Source organism: Pan paniscus, chromosome 18 (assembly GCF_029289425.2).
Source record: "Pan paniscus chromosome 18, NHGRI_mPanPan1-v2.0_pri, whole genome shotgun sequence".
Classification (NCBI taxonomy): domain Eukaryota; kingdom Metazoa; phylum Chordata; class Mammalia; order Primates; family Hominidae; genus Pan; species Pan paniscus.
In genome coordinates, this window is record NC_073267.2 from 79,724,895 (window position 1) to 79,743,915 (window position 19,021).

The window sequence follows — 19,021 nt, forward strand, 5'->3', positions numbered from 1 at the left end:
CAACAGACATTGATTCTCCCACAGTCTTGGAGGCTGGAATTCTGAGATCAAGGTGTGGGCAGGGCTGGTTCCTCCTGAGGCCTCTCTCCTGGGCTTGGAGATGCTGTCTTCTCCCTGTGTCCTCACAGGGTCGTCTCTTTGTGTGTGTCTGTGTCCTTGTCTCCTCTTCTTTTAACGACACCAGTCCTATAGGATCAGGGCCCACCCTAGTGACCTCATTTTACCTGAATCACCTCTTTAAAGACCACCCCATCTCCAAATACACGTTCTGAGAAACTGGAAGTTAAGGTTACAATACATGAATGTTTGGGGGTGTGGGAGGGGAACACAGTTCAGCCTATATCAATCCACAATCTTTGAATAGGAGCTATTCTGGAAAAACGGTCTTTGCAGATGTAATTAAGAGATAAGTTATGATGAAATCATCCTGGATTAGGGTGGGCCCTACATCCAATGACAGGTGTCCTTCTAAGAGACAGAAGAGGAGACACAGACACAGAGGAGGAGGCCACGTGGAGACGGAGGCAGAGACTGGAGTGATGTGGCCACAGCTCAGGGACGCCTGGAGCCCCAGGAGCTGGAAGAGGCAGGAAGCATCCTCCCCTAGAACCTCCAGAGGGAACATGGCCCTGAGACAACTTCATCTCAGACTTCTGGGATGGGGCAAATGAGGACCACCAAAAGATACGTCCACCTCAGACCTGGAAGTGGGAGCATACTTGGAGACAGGTTCTTTGGAGATGTCATTAAATTAGGATGAGGTCATAGGAGATTAGGGTGGCCCTACATCCAATGACGGGTGTCCTTCTGAAAGACAGAAGAGGAGACACGGACACAGAGGAGAAGGCCAAGTGTAGACAGAGGCAGAGACCGGAGTGATGTGGCCACGGGCCCAGGGATGCCTGGAGCCCCCGGGAGCTGGGAGAGGTAGGAAGGATCCTCCCCTAGAGCCTCCCAGAAAGAACCAAACACAACTGCAATGGGTTGGTTGGTGATGTCCAAAAGATCTGTCCATGTCCTGACTCCCAGAACCTGTGAATGGGATCTCATTTGGAAAAAGATTCTTTGCAGATATAATTAAGGATCTGGAGATGAGATTATTTAGGAGTAGGGTGAGCTCTAAATGCAATGAGAAGTGTCTTTCTAAGCGACAGAAGAGGAGACAGAGACACAGAGGAGAAGGCCACGTGGAGACAGAGGCAGAGACGGGAGTGATGCGGCCACAAGCCCAGGCATGCCTGGAGCCCCCAGGAGCTGGGAGAGGCAGGAAGGACCCTCCCCTAGAGCCTCCAGGAGGAACAAAACACAATTGTAATGGCTTGGATCATGACCTCCAAAAGATATGTCCATGTTCTCATCCACAAACTTGTGAATAGAATCTCATATAGAAATAAGGTCTTTGCAGATGTAATTAAGTTGAGGATCTTGAGGTGAGATCATCCTGGATTAGGGCAGGCCAGAAATGCAATGACAGGTGTCCTTCTAAGAGACGGAAGAGGAGACACACACACAGAGGAGAAGGCCATGTGGAGACAGAAGCAGAGACTGGAGTGATGTGGCCACAAGCCCAGGGACGCCTGTAGCCCCCAGGAGCTGGGACAGGCAGGAAGGACCCTCCCCTAGAGCCTCCAGGAGGAACAAAACACAGTTGTAATGGGTTGGATAATGACCTCCAAAAGATATGTCCGTGTTCTCATCCGTAAACTTGTGAATAGAATCTCATTTGGAAATAAGGTCTTTGCAGATGTAATTAAGTTGAGGATCTTGAGGTGAGATCATCCTGGATGGTCTCCAAATGCAATGACAGGTGTCCTTCTAAGAGACAGAAGAGGAGACACCGACACAGAGGAGAAGGCCACGTGGAGACAGGAGCTGGAAGAGACCGTGGCTCTGAGACACCTGGACCTCAGACTCCTGCTGTCCATGAGTGGCAGAGGATGAATTTGTGAATTTTTAAGGCTCCTGGTTTGTGGCAGTTTGTCGTGGTCACCAGAGGAGACTCCTGGAGCAATGGTCTCACTGAAGGGGATGTTGGTGTCCAAAGCCCCCGATAGTTCTGGAATGTGAGTCCAAGGGCCGCATCTCAGCATCTGCTGGGTCTTCTGCCTCCCTCTGGGATCCTGGAGCCTGGACAGGTGAGAAGGGCTGGGACTAGGTCCGATGTGGCACTGCCGCAGAGGTGTGTACCCACCGCCAGGGACTCTTGCTGTTTCTTGGAGGCTGGTTTGCTTGAATCACAAGATGTTCCATTTCAGCCAGACGAGCACGTCCCGACCCCCAGAGGTGCCCGTGTATCCTGGATGGGGACCCGCCGTGGCTCTTGCCTGCACAGATGGCTTCCTGCTTTCTGAGCTCTGACGGCTTCTGTGTCCCTCCCCTTGCAGCCTAACGTGGCTGTGGCTGTGATGGGCCACATCTCAATCTCATAGGACACAAAGACCCCCGTGGGTCCTATCCAGGGCAGCCCTGGCGCAGGGCCCTGTGTCAAAGCCCAGCTGAGCCGTGGGTCTGTGGGGGTCACCGGGTTGGGTGGGGTGGGGCTTGTCATGTGCTCTCATCCTTGTTGATGTGCACTGAGGCCATCTCGGAGACCACCTGTCCTTCCCTGGGTGCAGACGGCTTCCTTTCACTCCAGAGAACCTCCCCTGAGCTCGTCTTTCAGTGTCAGCTTCGGCCACCAGTAGGTTCATCTGCACAGCTTCCTACGAATTGCTTCCAGCGACTTTTGCATGTGTGGGTGGCTTCATGGAGACAGCCCCTTTCTCTCCTGTTCCTTTTTATTTTTCCCTACCACGGAGGACGAGGACCTGTCATTGCATTGGGAGCCCACTCTAATCCAGGATGATCTCACCTCAACATCCTCAACTTAATTACATCTGCATGTGTGAGTGGCTTCCCGGAGACACCCCTTTAGTCTCCTGTTCCTTTTTCTTTTTCCCTGCCATGGAGGATGAGGACACGCATGCACGGGAACTCAAGTTTAACCCCATGAGTATTTTATGCGTGGGGCATTTTCAGCCCAGGTGTATGAAAATGGTCTCATTAAGGGGACTGCTTGGATGACCCATCCAGTGAGGGTGGCATTGCCTGTGTGGCAGTTCAAAGAATCGGAGACAAGCTCTAGAGAGAGAGAGGACACACACAGGTGCCCACGCGGGCACGCACACACAGGTGCACATGGCCATCACACCGGCCGCGTGAGAGGTGTTGCTTATATTGAAACGGTCTTCAGCCCAGAAGGTCACTGGTGGCAATAATGGTCTCATTAGACATGCCATCCATCATTCAAATAATCGCAATTTAGAGCCCGCGTTTCATGCCGGGCTGGTTTAATCATTAGCAGCAGTTTGTGAACGGCCTCATTCACCTGGGATTCAGGGATATTGCATGATTTAGCAGGTGACCCCTGACCTCTGCGGGGGGGCGGAGAGCCTGCCTTGGAGGCAAAAGTGGAACAATGAGGCTGACTCACTCAGGGACAATTATTATGCTTAACAGCCTCACTGTCATCTTAGAAGGAAAAAGAGCCAAAAAAAAAAAAAAAAAAAAAATCCATAGGATGCTGAGCATTCCTTCCAGATCCTTCAGCATTCCTTCCAGATCCCACTTTAGAAGAAGGCAGTGGGGTCAGTTTAAACGCACCCAGCATGCTCCTGAAGATAATGTTTTTGTTTCCGTAGACGCGGTGGCAGCTTTCTGGCGATTTCTAGGCAATGTACAGGAGGAAAGAAAGAAGGAAGGGGAAGGCACGGAGAAGCTCCGGAAGGCTGGATGCTTGGGGAAGGAGGTCAGGAGGCAGGACTGGCCGGCCGCCCTCCAGACGTCCAGATGTCCAGACGTCCAGCCAGCCGGAGACCGGTCTGCACCTGTCACAGGTGAGCAGCATTTGTTAGCGACGTCTGCACAGGCATCAGTTGGGTAAAGGATGTTCCCGTGTTGTACCTGAGCGAGTTAGAGAAAACGCCACACTTTGAGACGAATTAAGAGTCCGTTTATTTAGCTGGCGGCCAAGAGATGGCTAACGCTCAAAGTTCTCTCAGCCCCGAAGAAGGGGATAGATTTTTTTTTATACTTTGGTTTAGAAAGGGGAGGGGGGTCTAGTGAAAACCATTTTACAGAAATAAAGTAAGCAAAAAAGTTAAAAGGATAAATGGTTACAGGAAAGTAAACAGTTCCAGGTGCAGGGGCTTTAAGACTATTACAAGGTGAAAGACGTGGGGCTTTGGGCGTTATCAATAGGACGAATTCCTGGGAACTGCGGATATAGCTTGCCACAGTATCTTATCAGTTAATTGCATTCTTGGATGTGCTGGGAGTCAGCTTGCACGAGTCAAGTCCTTGAGGAAGGGGCTGCCAGTGAAAGAGCCAAGATGGAGTCTGTCTGGTTCTCTTAGCGAAGGGTGAGTCCATTCAGGTGGAAACAAGGCTAGGTGATTGAAGGAAAAGGGAGAGTCTAAAAACAGGGTTAGTAAAAACAAGGTTGGGCATTACAGGTGAAACCCCGTCTGCCTGTGCTAACAAATGCTGCTCACCTGTGACAGGTGCAGACCGGTCTCTGGCTGGCTGGACGTCCGCAGGGCGGCCGGCCGGTCCTGCCTCCTGGCCTCCTTCCCGAAGCATCCAGGCTTCCGGAGCACAGGCAGACGGGTACAGGATGGTCCCCAGGCCCTCATTCACTTGGAGGCAACAGGAGAAAATTCTCTATTGCATTTCTGCAGCCGTCCGCATTTCTGCGCACAGAGACGGTTAAATGCTTGTCATTTAACTTGTCATTCTGTCCGTAACGCAGTGTTCTATTTTTATTTCCATCGGTGCAAAGCTCATCACTCTCCGTCCCCTCCTGCCTGGGATGCTTGCAGCCTCCTTCCTGAGACGGTGGCGATCCCCCAGTACCAGATTTTTGGTGATCCCAGGGGGCCACGGGGTGTGCCTGGCATCTCTTTTTCTTGTGATCATTTAAAATTCATCCTCACTCCAAAGAAGATTATCTGTGTAGCAGTGTTGCCTCCATGAGCCGTCCTGATTTTTTTTTTTCCGGTATTTCAAAGGGAGGTTAGGGGATCGGGTTATTTTTGGTGATAACAGCGGGAAACCAAGCCCTGACTTCTGGAGTCCCTGTGGTGCAGGAGAGGGGTCTCTGAGGACCATGGTGGGAAAATAACTCATCCCTCCTTTGGTCATCTTTGGAGATGAGCTGAAACCAGGAGGGGCTCTAGTCACTTATTTATCTGTTTCTTAAATTTTATTTTATTTTATTTATTTTTTTTGAGACAGAGTCTTGCTCTGTCACCCAGGCTGGAGAGCAGCGGTGCGATCTCGGCTCACTGCAACCTCCGCCTCCCGGGTTCAAGCGATTCTCCTGCCTCAGCCTCCTGAGTAGTTGGTACTACAGGCACCCACCACCATGCCTAGCTAATTTTTTGTATTTTTAGTAGAGACGGGGTTTCACCGTGTTAGCCAGGCTGGTCTCAGTCTCCTGACCGCGTGGTCTGCCCGCCTCGGCCTCCCAAAGTGCTGGGATGACAGGTGTGACCCACCGTGCCCGGCCCAAAGATGCCTTTTAAGAAACAAGATATTTGGGAGGCTGAAGAGGGTGGATGGCCTGAGGTCAGGAGTTCGAGACCAGCCAAAGATACCTTTTAAACAAGATATTTGGGAGGCTGAAGAGGGTGGATGACCTGAGGTCAGGAGTTCGAGACCAGCCTGGGATGACAGGTGTGAACCACCGTGCCCGGCCCAAAGATGCCTTTTAAGAAACAAGATATTTGGGAGGCTGAAGAGGGTGGATGGCCTGAGGTCAGGAGTTCGAGACCAGCCAAAGATGCCTTTTAAGAAACAAGGTATTTGGGAGGCTGAAGAGGGTGGATGACCTGAGGTCAGGAGTTCGAGACCAGCCTGGGATGATAGGCGTGAGCCACCGCGCCCGGCCTCATGCCTCCTGTTTTTAGGACATACAGGGTAACTTCCTGCGTGGCTATGACATCTGTAAACGGTCCTGGTGCTGGTGGGAGTGTCTTTTAGCAGCAAATGAATTACAATTAGTGTAAGGTACAATTAGTGCGGTGAGGACAACCTGAGGTCACTTTCGTTGCCATCTTGGTTTTTGGCGGGATTTCGCCGGCTTCTTCACTGCCAGCTGTTTTATCAGCAACTCTTTATGACCTGTGTCTTGTGCCAACCTCCTCTCTCATCCTGTAGGTTAGAATGCCTTAACCTGGGGAGGCCGAGGCAGGTGGATCACCTGAGGTTGGGAGTTCGAGATCAGCCTTACCAACATGGTGAAACCCCGTCTGTACTAAAAATACAAAATTAGCAGGACGTGGTGGCTCATGCCTGTAATCCCAGCACTTTCGGAGGCCAAGGCGGGTGGATCACCTGAGGTCGGGAGTTCGAGACCAGCCTGGCCAACATGGAGAAACCCCGTCTCTACTAAAAATACAAAATTAGCGGGACGTGGTGGCAGCTGCCTGTCATCCCAGCACTTTGGGAGGCCGAGGCAGGTGGATCACCTGAGGTCGGGAGTTCGAGACCAGCCTGGCCAACATGGAGAAACCCCGTCTCTACTAAAAATACAAAATTAGCCAGGCGTGGAGGTGCACGCCTGTAATCCCAGAACTTTGGGAGGCCAAGGTGGGTGGATCACGAGGTCAGGAGTTCAAGAACAGCCTGACCAACATGGAGGAACCCCGTCTCTACTAAAAATACAAAATTAGCCAGGCGTGGAGGCGCATGCCTGTAATCCCAGAACTTTGGGAGGCCAAGGTGGGTGGATCACGAGGTCAGGAGTTCAAGACCAGCCTGACCAACATGGAGGAACCCCGTCTCTACTAAAAATACAAAATTAGCCAGGCGTGGAGGCGCACGCCTGTAATCCCAGAACTTTGGGAGGCCAAGGTGGGTGGATCACGAGGTCAGGAGTTCGAGACCAGCCTGGCCAGCATGGTGAAACCCTGTCTGTAATAAAAATACAAAAATTAGCCAGGCGTGGTGGCACGTGCCTGTCATCCCAGCTACTCAGGAGGCCGAGGCAGGAGAATTGCTTGAACCCGGGAGGTGGAGGCTGCAGTGGAGCCGAGATTGCGCCACTGCACTCCAGCCTGGGTGACAGAGCGAGACTCTGTCTTAAAAAAAAGAAAAAAAAAACCCTTAACCTTCTGAGAATGCAGCCCAGAAGGTCTCAGCCTCATTTTACCCAGCCCCTGTTGAAAGTGGAGTTGCTTTAGTTCCAACACCTCTGACACTGCTGTTTGGGAATCTTCCGAATGATTAGAGAGTTACAGAAAGTGAAGGCGCCTTGATCGGGAGAAGGTGGTGCCGTCTCTCTCACGGCGTCTGTGGGACAATTGTCCGGGAAGAGGGCGGCTCTGGGCACTCCGGGGGGCTGGAGGTGGGAGCTTCGCATCCTGGAGGTGGCTATGTGTTTTGGAGACTCATTGTACCACATAAAACACCCTTAAATATCCTTGCCTTCCCCTGCTATTTTGTATAATAATAATATAATTATGTTTTATAATTAATAAAATATTGTTTTATAATAATTAATAAAACATTGTTTTATAATAATTAATAAAATATTTTAATAATTAATAAAATATTATTTTTAATAATAAAATATTATTTTAAATAATTGATAAAATATTATTCTTAATAATTAATAAAATAATTCTATAAATGACATATAACAAAATATCCTATAATAATAAAATAATTATATAATATAATTAATAAAATAATTTTATGATAAATTTTATAAATAAATTTTATAATAAATAAATAATTTTATAATAAATATAATTTGTAACAAAATTCCATAATTAATAAAATAATTATATAATAATATAATTAATAAAATAATTTTGTAATATAATTTGTAATAAAAATTCTATAATTAATAAAATAATTATATAATATATTATGTGATATTACTACAATAATAATTATATTAATATATAATTATGTATATACACGTTTTTTGAGACGGAGTTTCGCTCTTGTTGCCCAGGTTGGAGTGCAGGGAAGCGATCCCAGCTCACCACAACCTCTGCTTCCCGGGTTCAAGCGATTCTCCTGCCTCAGCCTCCGGAGTAGCTGGGATGACAGGCATGCGCCATCACTCCCGGCTAATTTTGTATTTTTAGTAGAGATGGGGTTTCTCCATGTTGGTCAGGCTGGTCTCAAACTCCTGACCTCAGGTGATCCGCCTGCCTCAGCCTCCCAAAGTGCTGAGATTACAGGCGTGAGCCACTGCGTTTGGCCAATATATAATAATAATAATCGCATATTATTAATTAATATATTATAATTAATATATACATAATATAATTACATATTTTACTATGTTAATATATAATATAAAAGATTATATGATTAATATATAATTATATTATTATATATTATATTAATATATTTATTATATTTTATATAACATTTACATTATATTATATAACATTTATGTATTATAATATAGTATTTAATATATAATGATGATATATAATATTTAATACATAATAATATATATTTATATATTATAATATTATATATTATACATTATAATATGGTATATATTTTATAATATAGTAGTAATAATATATTCCCTGCGAAGTATAATAATAATAATAATTATTATTATTAAGAGACAGGGTCTTGCTCTATTGCCCAGGCTGGAGTGCAGTGGCAGGATCATAGCTCACTGCAGCCTCAACCTCTCGGGCTCAAGCAATCCTCCCATTTTAGCCTCCTGAGTCACTGGGACTACCGGTGTACACGACCATGCCCAGCTAATTTTTTAATTTTTTGCATAGAAGGCGAGTCTCACTATGTTGCCCAGCCTGGTCGGGAACCCCTAGGCTCAAGCACTCCTCCCAGCTTCCAAAATGCTGTGGTGACAGGTGTGAGCCACCATGCCCGGCCAGGTTGGACAAGTACTAACATACTGTCCACAACATAAGCTGTATGCCGGATGCATGCAGCCGGCCTATAGTTTCTGCAAATCCAGAAAAGCTTACTGCAACTGCAGAAAGAAAAAAAAAAGAAAGAGAGAAAGAGAGAGAGAGAGAGGGAGGGAGGGAGGAAGGAAGAAAGGAAGGAAAGAAGGAAGGAAAGAAGGAAGGAAAGAAGGAAGGAAGGAGAGGGAGGGAGGAAGGAGAGGGAGGAAGGAAGGAAGGAGAGGGAGGAAGGAAGGAGAGGGAGGGAAGGAAGGAAGGAAGGAGGGAAGGGAGGAAGGATGGAAGGAAGGAAGGGAGGAAGGAAGGAGAGGGAGGAAGGATGGAAGGAAGGAAGGGAGGAAGTAAGGAAGGGAGGAAGGAGAGGGAGGGAGGGAGGAAGGAAGGAGAGGGAGGGAGGAAGGAAGGAGATGGAGGAAGGAAGGAGAGGGAGGGAAGGAAGGAAGGAGGGAAGGGAGGGAGGAAGGAAGGAAGGAGATGGAGGAAGGAAGGAGAGGGAGGAAGGAAGGAGAGGGAAGGAAGGAAGGAAGGAGGGAAGGGAGGAAGGATGGAAGGAAGGAAGGGAGGAAGGAAGGAGAGGAGGAAGGATGGAAGGAAGGAAGGGAGGAAGTAAGGAAGGGAGGAAGGAGAGGGAGGGAGGGAGGAAGGAAGGAGAGGGAGGAAGGAAGGAGACGGAGGAAGGAAAGAGAGGGAGGGAAGGAAGGAAGGAGGGAAGGGAGGGAGGAAGGAAGGAAGGAGATGGAGGAAGGAAGGAGAGGGAGGAAGGAAGGAGAGGGAGGGACGGAAGGAAGGAAGGAGGGAAGGGAGGAAGGAAGGAAGAAAGGGAGGAAGGAAAGAAAGAAGGAAGGAAGATTCTAATTCAAATCAGTTGCTTAAGAGGGAGAGATCAGGAAATTCCCAACTAAAGTGCTGGGGTGACAGGTGTGAGCCACCATGCCCGGCCAGGTTCCCCAGCTGTTTGGACAAGTAGTAACAAGTAGCTAACTGCAAACGCAAAAAGAAAGAAGAAGGAAAGAAAGAAAGAGAGAGAGAGAGAAGGAAGAAAGGAAAGAAAGAAAGAAGAAAAGAAAAAACCAATTCTAATTCAAATCAGTTGCTTAAGAGGAGAGATCAGGAAGAAAGAAGAACAGAAGGAAAGAGAAAGAAAAAGAAAAGAGAGAAGAAAGAAAGACACAGAAGAAAGAGAGAGAAGGAAGGAAGGGAAAGAAGGAAAGAAGGAAAGAAAAAGGGAAAAAGAAAGAAAGAAAAGAAAAAAAATCCTAATTCAAATCAGTTGCTTAAGAGGGAGAGATCAGGAAGAAAGAAAGAAGGAAAGAGAAAGAAAGAAAAAGAAGAAAGAAAGAAAGAAAGAAAAACAAATCCTAATTCAAATCAGTTGCTTAAGAGGGAGAAATAAGGCAATTTCCCACCAGGAGGATGCCATCTAGATCGGACGGCGTTGTTGGTACATCCCTGACTCTGAAGTCACTAACAAAACTCCCAGGCTTTGTGCAAAGGAGAACCTCTAAGCCCCCGGGAATGGCGTTTTCTCGCTCTCCACCATGAGTCTGGCTGGCTCGCCTCCTTGTAGAATGAGGTGGCCGCAAGTTTGGCGGCCTCTGGAGAAACGGCGGTGCATTTCTTGACGTAAGAAGTAATGTAGAGGGTGGGGGAGTGTCTGTTCCATGATAATTTCTGAATAGTGCTTTTCTCCGGAGCCATACGTCATTGTCAAGTCAGAAGATTACACGTACCGTTTCCTTTGTGAACCAGGGACTCGGGGTGGGTGCAAATGTCCCCAAATGCAAATCCGCCTGGTAGATAGAGTGAGATAGATATGAATGTAGACACCACGGGTCTCCTTCCCCGACAACCCACCTTTTTTGTTTGTTTGTTTTAGGTGATTCAGGGACAAAACTTTCCTGAAACAACAAGGCTCAAATTATATCATAATTACAGACATCCCTCGGCAAGCCCACGTTTTATTTCAAGGCCGGGAGCTGAAATGATCGTGTTCAGTCACGCACACCATCCATGATAAGGTAGGTCTGGGTGGGAAGGGAGGTGCAAAATACATGCGATCATTCATTGAGATGAAAATAAAGTCAATTGAGCTCTCTCCCCCAGGAGGGAACAAGAAGGCAAACGTTTATCTGGCTGAAAACACAGGCAAAAAAATTTAGACAATGTATATAGCTGCAACCAGATTTGGAGACAGCGGCCAAGCACCTGAATCGTTGCCCCAACTTTCCAGTTTTAACCTGATATTCGGTATGTCATGTTATTTTGTTTTACTATTATTTTATTTTATTTTATGTTTTTAATTTATTTTTTTCAGACGGAGTCTCGCTCTGTCACCCAGGCCGGAGTGCAATGGCGCGATCTCGGCTCACTGCAACCTCCACCTCCCGGGTTCAAGCGATTCTCCTGCCTCAGCCTCCCGAGCAGCTGGGACTACAGGTTCCCCCCACCACGCCTGGCTAATGTTTGTATTTTTAGTAGAGACGGGGTTTCACCCCGTTGGCCAGGATGGTCTCGAACTCCTGACCTCGTGATCCACCCACTTCAGCCTCCCAAAGTGCTGGGATGACAGGCGTGAGCCACCGCGCCCGGCCCTATTTTTTTCTTTTTTGAGACAGTCTTGCTTTGTCGTACAGGCTGGAGTGCAGGGGTGCAATCAGGGTTCACTGCAGCCTCGAACTCCCAGGCTCAAGCGATCCTCCTGCCTCAGCCTCCCAAGTAGCTGGAATCACAGGTCCGCACCACCACGCCCCGCTATTTTTTGTGTTTTTTGTAGGGACAGGGTTGCACCATGTTGCTCAGGCTGGTCTCCAACTCCCGTGCTCAAGCGATCCGCCATCCTGGGCCTCCCAAAGTGCTGGGGTTACAGGCATGCGGCCCCGCGCCGGCCCAGTCTTTCCCTCTCCCACTGCTTCCCAGGGCTTCGCCTGTCTAACCGGGCGCGGGCAGTTGTCCTGTGTCCTGGCTCAGCGCGGACCTACGCGGGGTGATCACACAGATGCCCCCAGCTCTCTCTACCTCCCGCGAAGGCGCTGAGCCCCCTGATCCCTGCCCGGGCACTGGCACAAGGTCGCCTGCGAGCGCCAGGCCTTCCTGCCCGGTGGGAGACGGGCGGGCCCTCTCTCCGGCTCGGTCTGGTTCCCGGGTCAGCCAGCAGCCGCGCCTCTTCCTCCCAGACCCGGGACCCGCCCCTTGGCCGGGGCCGCGGCCGCAGCGCCCGGAGGGGCCGCCCTGCGCATGCCCGCGGGAGGTGGGTGACCCGGGCGCGCGCTGCCCGAGGCCGGGGGGCGGTGGGACAGCACAGGCGGGGCGGCCGAGCCGAGACCTTCCCACCCCACGCCTGGTTGGGGACCTGACGCGCCGTCGTGAGTGGGGCGGGTGCAGGTGTCCCTGGGGGCCGGGGGCAGACACTGGTGCGGGACGACCTGCTCCCGAGGGGGTCCCCAGGCCACACCCAGAGAAACTGGGGCGCCTCCAGTCACCGCCGCGGTCCGCCCCGCCCGAGGCTTTGACCCCCTGAATCAGCGTCGGGGCAGGGATCCGCCTGGGGTGGAAGAGGCTGGGAAACTGGGGAGTCCCGGGCCTCCTCTGGAGCCGCCCGCCCTTGGCTGGCTGGTCCTTCTCTTCCGCGGCTCCCGCCGGGCTGGGCCCTGGGCCGCCCTCACTCCCTCCCCTCTGCAGCCTCCCTTGCGTTTGTCATTCACTCTGCCAGGCTCTCCTTCTGCCTCCGCATGCCCAACGATCCGGAGAAAAACACGGACCATGACATCAAAAGGCCTTGGCAAAGGAATCATGATTATTGTGATACAAGATTCTGCACCTCAAAGGGGATCCCTGTAGTGAGTTTTGGAAAACGTACAAAGCCTGACTTACAATATGCCTGTTATCTGTGGCGTTTCATCTGGGGAACTTACTTTTCCTTGATAGGGTAAACTATTCTCATCCAGAGTATGTCCTTCAGTCTGTAAAAGTCCATGGTGCCCTACATCTATTAGGGGAGTGAGGAAGGGCAGTGGGCATTGGATCTGCTTCTTTGAAAGCCCCCACCTGTGTTTAGCTTCTGTTAGAGGCCTTTGAACCAGAGCAACTCCATCTTGAGTAGGCGCTGGGTAAAATGAGGCTGAGACCTACTGGGCTGTGTTCCCAGGCGGTTGAGGCATTCTAAGTCACAGGATGAGATGAGAGGTCGGCACAAGCGGTAAAGAAGCCGCGGCCAAAACCCACCAAAACCAAGATGGTGATGCGAATGACCTCTGGTCGTCCTCACTGCTACACTCCCACCAGCGCCAAGACAGCTTACAAATGCCATGGCAACGCCAGAATGTTACCCTATATGGTCTAAAAAGGGGAGGCATGAATAATCCACCCCTTCTTTAGCATATAATCAATAAATAACCATAAAAATGAGCAACCAGCAGCCCTTGGGGCTGCTCTATGGAGTAGCCGTTGTTTTATTTCTTTACTTTTTTTTTTTTTCAGAGGGAGTCTTGCTCTTGCTCTTGCTCAGGCTGGAGTGCAGTGGCGTGATCTCGGCTCACTGCAATCTCCTTCTCCTGGGTTCAAGCGATTCTCCTGCCTCAGCTTTTGAGTGGCTGGGACTACAGGTGCCCACCACCATGCCGGCTTTTTTTTTTTTTTGTACTTTTAATAGAGACAGGGTTTCACCAAGATGGCCAGGGTGGTCTCGAACTCCTGTCCTCAGATGATCTGCCAGCCTTGGCCTCCCAAAGTGCTGGGATTATAGGCGTGAGCCACCGCGCCCAGCCCTATTCCTTTACTTTTTTTTTTGAGGTGGAGTCTCACACCTGGCCTCCAATATGTTTATTCATATTGCTGAAGCAGGGGATTGCTTGAGTCCAAGAGTTTGAGGTTGCAGTGAACCATGATCATAAGCTGTATTTCAGCGTGAGTGAGAGATTGAGACCTTGTCTCACAAAATAAAAGTTAAAAAGCCCTTATCTGGAGGTGACAAAGCCAAATACAAAGGTCTTCTCAGTTGGTTCCCAGTCTTCCCAGTCCAGCAGCCTCAGCATCACCAGGAAGCTGGTTAGGCAAATTCTCAGCGGCCCCAACCTACTGAATTGGAGACCCTGAAGATGGGGCTATCTGAATTTTAACAAGGCCTCCAGGTTTGCATGCTCAAGATTGAGAACCACTGGCAAAAGCAAACAATTTGAATCTGAAGTCAGCCCACCTGCATTTGAATACAGGCCCTGCCGCTTAATAACTGTGATTTAGAGCAAGTTATTACTTAACAGCTAGGTTGACCAATTGTCCGAGTTTGCCTGGCACTGTCCTGATTTCAGCATTGAAAGTGCTACATTATCGCTGTGGCTCACGCCTGTAATCCCAGCTTCTCAAGCTGTCCCTGTGGAATCCTCAATATCGGTACATTCATCCCTATCTAGCATCCCCTTCCTCCCTCGCCCGTCCTGCACCCTCAGAATTCATTCTCAGATCAGCTTCCCAGATTTTTGCCAATATCAATTAAAAAATTTTTTTAGCCAACCATGTACTGTGAGTAAGCCAATATCAATTAGCAAAATCTTTAGTTTCTTTTGGTGATTCAGTATCTTCCCCCTGGAGTTTTTTGATGATTCATTACCCTCCTAGATTTGGCCCCTGGGGCCTGCGGGGATGTGACTTGTCATTTAATTCTGGAGAAAATGAGGGGTAGGGCTTATAAGGAGACTCCTTCGGGGCAGGGTCATTACAGGGTGTGTTACATAGGGAAATGCTAGCTGCTGGCTAGCTCTCGCTCTTGAAAGGCTCTTCCTCCCTCAACTGAAATGGGGAAGGGGGAACCCCGGCCGACTGAGGTCCTGACATCTTTAGCACATGGCTTCTTAGGTCACCCAGGGCATCCAGGTTACCAGCTTGGGAAACAGGAGATGTAGGTTGGAGGAAGAGGCTACAGCCCACCCTGGAAATAACTGCCATCCGTCCCACCCACATGGTTAGGCTTTGTGTCCCCACCCAGATCTCATCTCGAATTACAATCCCCACGGGTTGAGGGATGGACCAGGTGGAGGTACTTGCATCATGGGGGCAGTTTCCCCCATGCTGTGCTCGTGACAGTGAGTGAGTTCTCACGAGATCTGATGGTTTTAAAGCGTGGCAGTTCCTCTTTCTCGTGCTTACATCCTCGTAACCGTCCTGTGGAGAAGGTGTCTGCTTTCCCCTACCTCCATGGTTGTAAGTTTCCTGAAGCCTCCCCAGCCGTGTGGAACTGTGAGTCAATTAAACTTCTTTATAAGTTACCCAGTCTCGGTGTTTGTTTTTTTGAGATGGAGATTTGCTCTTGTTGCCCAGGTTGGAGTGCAATGGCGTGATCTCGGCTCTTTGCAACCTCTGCCTCTCGGGTTGAAGCTATTCTCCTGCCTCAGCCTCCCAAGTAGCTGGGATTACAGGCGTGAACCACCACACCCAGCTAGTTTTGTATTTTTAGTAGAGAGGGGGTTTCATTATGTTGGTCAGGCTGGTCTCGTGCTCCAAGCCTCAGGTGATCCGCCCACCTCGGCCTCCCAAAGTGCTGGGATTACAGGCATGAGCCACCGCACCCAGCCTTGGATGTTTCTTTATAGCAGTGTAGAAACAGACTCAGCCGTCGCTGCAGGCCATACCTCAGCTACATAGAACACCTAACTGCCTGCAAGGGAGTTCCTGCTACTAGGATCTTCAGAGTGACAAAGAGGAAGCTTTGGCTGGCAAGGGTGGTGGGGAGGGGAGGGGCTAGGTACCTAAGGCTTCCCTATCTTTCCACACAGCCTAATTTTCATAGCCTCTGGTCTCCACATTTCACTCTTTCCCAAATAAAGACCTTTTAAGGTGTGGGTCCCCTTGGTCATTCTGTAACCATTGGATCAAGTTTTCAGTTTTTTTCTGCTCTCTCAGCTGCAAAATAACACATTCGAGTTTTGGTTTTTTTTTTTTTTTTTGGAGACAAAGTCTCACTCTGTCGCCCAGGCTGGAGTGCAGTGGTGTGATCTCAGCTCCCTGTAACCTCCGCCTCCTGGATATAAGCAATTCTCCTGCCTCAGCCTCCCAAGTACCTGGGATTACAGGCACCCGCCACCACACCTGGCTAATTTCTGTATTTTTAGTAGAGACGGGGTTTCGCCATTTTGGCCAGGCACACTCGGGTTTTCTAACCATACCTTGAGCCAAGAATTTGGATTCTGAGCTTGTCTTTTCATTTAAGCTATGTGGCGCTGTTAACATGACCGCCCTGCCCAGCAGATCTCGACTTCAGTGTAATCTTTATTCTCTTCTATGGCAGGAGCCATTAGGTCCCCCAAAGCCTTGCCTTTGGTGGGTACTTAGTTCCCGGGGACAATGGGATTAGCTGTCTTGCCAGGGCGTGCCATGGGGCTGCTGGTGTCCTGTCCCTTCATACCGGCTGGATTTTCACTGTCCTCTGGCCACTTTCCAGCCTTCAATTGTTCCTGTTTCCTTTGGGGCTTCTTGCTCTGTCCAGTCCTGGTCCTATTTTTGTGAGAATCAAGGTTCTTAGTTTTAACCAACAGAAGCTAATTCTGGCAACTCTAAGCAGAAAGGGACTTGGTCAGAGGTACTGGCTAGTTCCCAGGAGCTCGAAAGGGTCAGAAAATCAAATCGGGAAGAGGCCATTGGGCAAAGCTGGCCAGGTGAAGACCCCACAGGCTCTGCTGGCACAGAAGCTACAATTGGCACCACCGAAGTGGGAGAGAAGCTGCCACCTGTACAAGCTAGATGTAGTCGCTGCCGCTGTCACCATCAATTTTTGAGATGATGCTTCTTCCTGCCTGCCACTTTAATTCAAAGCGAAGGCCAGGTGCAGTGGCTCATGCCTGTAGTGCCAGCACTTTGGGAGGCCAAGGCAAGAGGATCGCTTGAGGACGGGAGTTTGAGATCAGCCTGGGCAACAGGGTGAGACCCCGTCTAGCCAAAAAATACGAAAAAAATAGCTGGGCAGAAAGAAAATGGCTCATGCCTGTAATCCCAGCACTTCAGGAGGCCGAGGCGGGTGGATCACCTGAGGTCAGAAGTTTGAGATTAGCCTGGCCAACACGGTGAAACACTGTCTCTACTAAAAATACAAAAAATTAGTCAGGTGTGGTGGCACATGCCTGTAATCCCAGCTACTCAGGAGACTGAGGTAGGAGAATCGCTTGAACCCGGGAGGTGGAGGTTGTAGTGAGCTGAGATCTCACCATTGCACTCCCCGCTGGGTGACAGAGCAAGACTAGTCTCAAAAAAAAAAAAAAAAAAATAGGGGCCACGTCGATGGAAGGACAAGAATAAAGAAACTGAGGCCGGGTATGGTGGCTCACGCCTGTAATTCCAGCACTTTGGGAGTCCGAGGTGGGTGGATCACCTGAGGTCGGGAGTTCGAGACCAGCCTGACCAACACGGAGAAACCCTGTCTCTACTAAAAATACAAAAATTAGCCAGGCATGTTGGTGCATGCCTGTAATCCCAGCTATTGGGGAGGCTGAGGTATGAGAATCACTTAAACCTGGGAGGCGGAGGTTTTGGTGAGCCGAGATCGCGCCATTGCACTTTAGCCTGGGCAACAAGAGCGGAACTGTGGCTCAAATAAATAAATAAATAAATAAAAAATAAAGACATTGGGCCAGTCACAGTGGCTCCTGCCTGTAATCCCAGCTCTTTGGAAGAATGAGGTAGGAGGATTGCTTGAGCCCAGGAGTCCGAGGGTGCAGTGATCACATCATTAAACTCCCGCCTGAGTGACAGAGTGAGGAGCTGTCTCCCCACCCCCATCCCCCAAAAAAAGAAGGTAACTGGGCAAAGAAGTTATTTTTAGTAGAGACTGGCTTTCATCATATTGGCCAGGCTGGTCTTGAATTCCTGACGTCAGGTGATCCACCCACCTCGGCCTCCCAAAGCGCTGGGATTACAGGTGTGAGCCATGGTGCCCAACCTCCTCTTCTCATTCAATCCTCAAAATCATCTCACAAAGCAGGTGCTATTAATACCCGCGTCTTACAGAACAGTTAACAGATGTGTCCAGGGCCGCATGGAGAACACCTTGAGAGAGCAATGAGATCTCGCTCTCCTGCCTCATGACTGATACACTGTTTCAAGAAGTTAGATGACATCACAGATACTCAGGGCACCCAGCTCCAGGCCTTACTGCCTTCGCACAAGGCCGCTCTCTACTAGCTTCACCCCGCATGGAATGCAATGGTCAATGAGGCCCTGGTCAGATCATGGGACTGACAAAGCCAGCACTTGTAGGCTGAGTCTCAGATCACGTGGCTTGTTTGTTTGTTTTTGGGAGATGGAGTTTCACTCGTGTTGCCCAGGCTGGAGTGCAATAGCACTGTCTCAGCTCACTGCAACCTCCGCCTCCTTGTTCAAGCAATTCTCCTGTCTCAGCCTCCCGAGTAGCTGGGACTACAGGTGCGTGCCACCATGCCTGGCTAGTTTTTGTATTTTTAGTAGAGATGGGGTTTCATCACATTGGTCGGGCTGGTTTCAACCTCCTGACCTCAGGTGATCCACCCACCTTGGCCTCCCAAAGTGCTGGGATTACAGGCGTGAGCCACTGTGCCCGGCTGGCTTTTTTTTGTTTGTTTGTAGGAGTCGCACTCTGAAATCCAAGCTGGAGTGCAAAGATGTGATCTCCCACCATGCTAGTTGTGTTTGTTGTTGTTGTTTTTTCTTTAGTAGAGATGGAGTTTCTCCATGTTGGTGAGGCTGGTCTTGAACTCCTGACCTCAGGTGATCCACCCACCTCGGCCTCCCAAAGTGCTAGGATTACAGGCGTGAGTCACCATGCCTGGCCTCAATTTCTTGAAAGACAAAGAAAAAAGACAAAAAGAAAAAGAGAAAGAAAGAAAAAGAAAATGAAAAAAGAAAAAGAGAAAGAGAACAAGAAAAAGAGAAAGAAAGCTCCATGGGTTTAAAGGCAAGAGTCAGCTTCAAGGAGGGCTGGGAAGTCAGGTGATGCCACCCCTGTGCTTCCCGCAGCCAGATCACCTGGTGGAGGTACGGTTGGTTTTGGGCCCCTCTCTCAGCACTTGCTACCAGAGAGGACAGCTCTACACCAGAGAGTGAGGGTGGGAACCTGCTCA

The 19,021-nt window shown here is 49.5% G+C and overlaps 2 long non-coding RNA genes across 4 annotated transcripts in view; both read left to right on the forward strand.

Annotated features, from left to right (window-relative positions):
• The window catches only part of LOC117976276 (uncharacterized), a 45,688-nt gene extending 33,684 nt beyond the window's left edge, over positions 1-12,004 (forward strand). For 2 of the 3 annotated variants that reach the window (XR_010110286.1, XR_004666901.3), the window contains 2 exons: positions 3,681-3,875; positions 10,822-12,004. This is a non-coding gene — a long non-coding RNA (uncharacterized LOC117976276). The remainder of the gene's footprint in view (positions 1-3,680; positions 3,876-10,821) is intronic. The other variant, XR_010110287.1, reaches the window with a different exon arrangement.
• A 21-nt stretch (positions 12,005-12,025) lies between these two features.
• LOC134729308 (uncharacterized) lies at positions 12,026-14,453 on the forward strand. The gene is made up of 2 exons (XR_010110288.1): positions 12,026-12,192; positions 12,655-14,453. It is a non-coding gene; the product is annotated as an uncharacterized LOC134729308 (long non-coding RNA).
• Positions 14,454-19,021: the final 4,568 nt, after the last annotated feature.